The sequence below is a fragment of the Poecile atricapillus genome, chromosome 1 (genome assembly GCF_030490865.1).
Source record: "Poecile atricapillus isolate bPoeAtr1 chromosome 1, bPoeAtr1.hap1, whole genome shotgun sequence".
NCBI classification, from domain to species: domain Eukaryota; kingdom Metazoa; phylum Chordata; class Aves; order Passeriformes; family Paridae; genus Poecile; species Poecile atricapillus.
The window spans coordinates 148,369,599-148,375,612 of NC_081249.1; the positions used below are offsets into that span (position 1 = coordinate 148,369,599).

The following is a 6,014-nucleotide window of genomic DNA, read 5'->3' on the forward strand; positions in this document are numbered from 1 at the left end:
AACTCATCTCCTTGACATCTGCCCTGCCCTTGCTCTCAGTCTCTGTCTTCCCTTCCCCCACTTCTCCCTTTAATGCTGGTGTCCTCATTTCCCCTTTTGTACATATGACCCTTTCACTATGCAGGGATTAGTATCTCACTCATAAATATGTGAAATAGATACGCAGATGATTTAATTTGTTGGGTTTTGTAGGGCTAGTGAGACAGACTGGCATGGGGAGAAGGGTATATTCTAGCAGGTCAGCTGAAGAAAACATCTTGGGATGAGTAATGTGAAACACCAGCACCAGTCCAGGACAGAGACCTCAGGGGGCAGGGAGAAGGTAGTAAAACAGAAAAGCTAGGCAAATATGGAAGAACAGAAGACAAAGTCAAAGCTGTCTCCGCTTCTCCCATTTGTTATGTATCTTCCAGGAAGAAAGGACAAAAGTGGGGTACATGAGAAGAAAAATGGGATCAGAAATCCACCCTGGCTGCAGTGGTTCAAGTTGTCAGTAACTCATTCAGGAAGAGATGCCAGAGCAGCCAAGAACAATGCTGGTCTAGTGAGATGGTGGCAAGTGGAGGGAGGCAGAGGTCTGGGACATGAGGAGGAGATGGCAGTAAAAGCTGCATAACTGGATGGGGGTACCCAGGCTGGGGACACAGCTGATCTGAACAGGGATTCCTGAGGAAGGGGAGAGTGACTGTAAGGATGTGACAACAAAGAGCTGGAGATAACAATGCTGTGAAGCCCCCGCCAAGAAATAATAGTCAAGTGGCAAGGAGTAAGTCAGCAAATCCAAAACAGGAAATAGAGATGAACGCTATAGCCCTAACAGGCAATAAGACCTTGCCAGTAGGCAGCTAGTGAGGCAGAGAGGAAGGACAGGATGGACAATGGAAGATAAAACAGAAATGAGGTTTAATGAACCATACATGACAGCAGTCAAGGCCAGGCTTACTGCTGGCTTTGCCAACAGCCGTAAGGTTGCAGGCAGCCTTGCTGGGACAGTGTAACACCACAAGCTTCATGCTGGGTACATGCCCAGAGGTCAGTGGCCAGGACAACTGCAGCCTGTACTGTTATTTGGAGATGTTTGTGCTACTTTCAGCAGTCATGCAGCACAAAGCTCCACCATAAGCGCACTGCTGGGGGCCGTGCTGCCCTTAACTGCGAGATCAAAGGACAGCTGTGCTTTGTCATCACACTTGTCAAAGTATCATTATCATTACCATGCTAACTTCAATCAGCTCCTGTTGAAGAGCCAGTTCACCATCCAGTGATACTAAAAAGCTGTTTTGCTAGAGAATGCCAGCGTCTGGCTAAGGTGGACACCTGTGTGTCACCTGAAGAGGAGTTACACAGAGGAGGCTCCTAGAGTGCCACAAGCCATGCTTCATTCTGGTGTTGCTGGCATGCTCAAATCATTATCAGGGACTTGCCTTCCTGTGTGGCAGACAGGGCTGGATGGAAAGGGATGACAGAGGTACCTCTTGGACATTTTGGTCAAGCTCTTTCATTGGTGGAACAGAGCTGGCATGTTTACTCTTATCCTTGAAAATTTCAATAATTTCTTTTTAATGTTTACTCTCTCTGATAACTTAACACTTAGAGATCTAGTTAGGGACATGCTTACATCAAGGTGACAACAAAAACACAAGGCCTGGCCTACACAATTTGCAATGTCACTGAGATTGGAGGCAGCAGACAGATCCAGTGGCCAAAAAATGGAGCAGCAGAAGAACAGGACATCTAGGATCAACATTGCAGCCCGGGTGGGAGTACTTTTGGTTGATGCCTTAGCTGAGAAATAGGAGTGAATGGGATGGGTTTGACTCAGCAGGGTATGAGCAATAATAGAGTGCATACAGACTGGAAGCCAAACCCTGTCAAAGGAACCAGAAAGTCCCCTCAAGTGATAACTCCCCTTTTTTTAAAGATGAAGCAGGATAGTATGGTATGTTTGCCTTAATCTGATTTAAATACTGTATGTAAAACAAGTTTGAAAAATTTCCCTGTCTGAGCTGACTGCTCATTGATTAGAGGCTTTCATCCCCTGACACCTCTGAGGCCATGCCAAAGCACACAGACATGCAGCTCGCAAGGTAAAGAACATCCAACTTAGATCTTAACCTTCTTCATATGTATGTGGGCTTTATTTTGGATATTTTCTGGATTTCATCTGCTCAAGAAAGTTGCAATGAGTGGGCAGCTAAACAGGGGATGGCTCTTCTTTGCTGGTAGAAGTTACAATGCAGCATGTATGCCATCAGCTATGTTTGTGCATCTAAACACACTATGTGTATACACATTTATGTGAAGGATGAGGGGAAATTATGTATTAGTCTGCATTCACTGAAACTCAAGAAGATTGACCAGAGAAGTTTTTTGCTGAATTTAGCCTTGAAAACCTATTGTGTACTATTGTGTGGAAGGTAGAGCAAACACACTGATCAGTAATATTATAATTCTTGCTGTACTTGTGCCTGAAGGCAAGTGTGTCAAATGTTTTCTGCTTTTCAGAGCACTGACAACTGCAACAGTTGTGGGCTTCAATGGAGGTACAGCTCATCAGCAAATATTTAACAGACCATTTTTGTTCAATTGCCAGAGGTGGGGTTCAGACTTGGGGTAGGAAGGCTTGTGTACCTGTCACTGCAGTGTGGGCTTGCAGTGGAGATAAAGCATGGAAAAGGACAGGATACTCCAAAGGAGCTGCTGCAGAAAGAGGAGCAGTAGGAAGAGCTGAGGTATCATATGAGTGGTCTGACAACAGAAACAGCATCACAGATAAGCTCTGCAGTAACTGCAACATGAGCTGATAGAGCAGATGGTCACCTCAGTTTAGCCTTTAACATAGCTTGTTGCCCCTAGCAATATTTACCCAAAAGTACTCTACTGATGGAGATGGGATTATGTAGCAGACAGAGGGAATCAGTCCTATTTTATACAAGATACTGGGCTGCCTATTGGCTCTGACAGTCTCTTCGTGTGTTGGCTTCGGGCAGACAGAACAATGTCATGATGTGCACAGCCATTTCTGGGATAGCTTCACATGATGGAAACCAGGTAGCACTTCCCCAGTTTCCTAACTTTGTTGGAACATTATTAACTCACTCCACAAGTCTGGAAACTTGGTTAAGAGGTATAGTGTTAAACTCCCTTTTCTCTTTCTGAAATGACCTTTTGGGAGCTGTCAGGACATTTTCATCAGCTCCTGATCAGTGCTATTTGGGGTTAATTCTGACCTACTTCAGTAATTCTTCAGAAGAAGGAATTATTTCATTAGTTTGTGAAAAGCACTTCAAAGATCCTTCAGTGAAATGTGAAAATACTATTATTCTCATTCCCAAAATACTAAGGTAAAGAACAACACTGAAATAGCAATATAGAAATGTTGCAAAGGTGATCAACTACAATGGAAAGCAACATACTTCACTTGGAAGTGTCCCATATTTGAAAAGGCCAGACATCTCTAAGCATATGCATATCTCACCTATTTAATAAATGTCTCAACTGCACGTTTATGTATTTTTATTAAAGAGAAAATTGCTTGTATTTCCTTCTCTTTCCTCTGCATTATAGCATTTAAGCAGGACTGCATGCCAAACAACAGTATAAACAAACAACACCACCAGATACTTAAAGGTCTTTAGCTCCTAAATTGACTAAAACATAAATACAAACTGACGTCAAACATTTGGGATTACCATTTAAAAACTGCTATTTTCTGAGAAACTAATGAAGGCCATTCATATCAAAAATTCAGTGCCTACAATAGGAGTGAGCTGCCCAGACTCCAGAGTATGGGGGTCAAAGAAGTGGTCTGCATCTCTTAGAATAAAACACCTGCCAATTTGCTTCAGACCTATAAGAAGTGCCAGATACAGAGAATATGAAGTGATTCCTTCAACCTAATTTGTGAAGATTTGGGAGTGCCACCACCAGTCCTTGCTCTGCCACCATTATCAGCAGTGTTTTTATCACCCCCTCTACTCATCACAGTCGTTGGCAAGTGGAAGCCCATCCTGGCTATGCACTGGGGCTGCACAGCACACCCTGTGCAATGCAGAGTGCAGTTGTGTGATAATACTGACCTGCTCCAGAGCTGTAAAAAGTCACCTTCCACATTTGGTCTTCAGGGTCTCAATTAAACAGCTGAAGTTTTAAACAAGTAAGAGCACAAGATAACAAACAGTGATGGAGCTTATATAGGATCTCTGTCTTTCTCCCTCTTAAGCATGGAATTAAGAGTACATTTTATAAGTCAAAATGAATTCCTGAGTAGGTGTTGGTACTAGTTCAGGTCCTGATGTCGTACAGCCAAATGGCAGCACACTCTGAGGTGTGCCTATTCTGCTTCTCAGCATGATTAACTCAGCAAGATGGAGCACAGCACTGTATGGCTTTTAGGACCTATACTGGTTTAATGAGCATTAGCTTGCACATCCCAAGGTGAAGTATTTTTCCACAAAGATGTAAGTTGGGAACTGCCTAGAGTAAGAGGACTGGAGATTTTGAATGCTCCTTCTAGTTCAGAGTAAATTCAAGCAACCATACACTTTGGGGCAAGCAAACATTTGCATTTCCACAAGCAGTGAAAATTTCAGTTGGAAAGCACAACTTTGTATTTGAAGATGTGATGCCTTTGGGCACAAACTAATCAGTTATATCCACAGCTCCTGCCTAGGACTTCTGTCAAAACAGCACCTTTTCCTTCCCCATCTGTGCTAGTTATCCAGGAGCCAAAAGCAGAGTAGGTACTGGGGGCACCACCTGCTTCTCTAACTTCCCCTCTTGTTCACAAAGCAGTTTGACAGTGGTCAAACCTTGATAGAGCAAACCCTTTGCCATCCTACAACATGTAAGCTACTCCACATGGTACAAATCCACTATGAGGTCTGTGGAAGCCTTGCTTTTGATGAGTCTGAAGTCCAGAGCCTTAGAGTTCTGAAATCAAACTTCCCATGCCCCAGTGGAGACAGACCTGTGTTAGCAGCAAACCTTGAGTGGTGCCAAGGCCCCTGAGCAGCTGCAGAGCTCGCTCCATTGTCTGGGACAGAAAGTGGAAGGAAGGGAATGTCCCTTCCCCAGCAGCTGGCCCAGGACATTCCAGGAAGAGTAAGAGAGGACAGCTTCAAAGGGAGGCCATTTGCCAAACAAGGACAATGCTCATCTATTCTCACCAGCTCTGTGACCCAAAGTGGTCTTTAGGTGCCAAAGCTGCTGGGTAAGGTGACACACATTACTAACAGCTTCTGGTTTGGTAAGGGGCCATATAAGAAAAATTTCCTTCTATAACAGGGGATGGACCACAGAGGGATTTGGTAGCTGCCAGTGTGCAGGAAGGAAGGGGAAGTGACTATTCTCCCCCTTGAGCGGTTCAGCTTCATTTTGCAGGCAGAAGTGAAGGAAAAGCGCTCAGGTCTGCAAGCCTCCCCTTGAATACCAGACTTATTGCATGTATTCAGGGCCTAGGATAGACTAAAATAGAAAAACATTTTGTTTCAGTTCACATCTTGGTTGTGGCTCATGTTTTATTTACAGAAAGGGCAGAAGTTTCCATGAGTGAAGAAATCCCCTTTCTTCCTCTGCAGGTTTTAGAAAGCCAGTCAGCAGCAGAACAATGCTACTGAACTCAGGACTTCAGTCACCTGTTTCCTAATTCTCAAAGCAGCTAAAGCCCTGCAGTCTTTTTTTACCTTTTATAGTCACAGGACTAGTCAAGCAAAATCTTGATTGGATTATTCTGCTTTAATTACAAAATGCATTCAGACCAAAGGCTCAATAGTACCTGGTACATATGTACACATTTCTCTCAATTATAACACCAAAGAACAAAATGCCATCTGGGCTTGCTGTAGATCAAACATGCCCCTCTGGCAAGATCTTTGGAGCATGAACAGATACCACAGTAATGCTTGAACTGCCTCTTGTGTGACAGACACCAGACTCTGTACTTATTTATCAAATACTTTGAGATCCTTTAGGGTGGACTGTACATGAGATAAGCAAGAGAACAGATGCAAAAC

General features: G+C 43.7%; 1 protein-coding gene across 1 annotated transcript in view; it reads right to left on the bottom strand.

Annotated features, from left to right (window-relative positions):
- The window catches only part of RAD51B (RAD51 paralog B), a 404,600-nt gene that overhangs the window by 374,016 nt on the left and 24,570 nt on the right, over window positions 1-6,014 (bottom strand). The gene's annotated exons all lie outside the window — the stretch shown is intronic.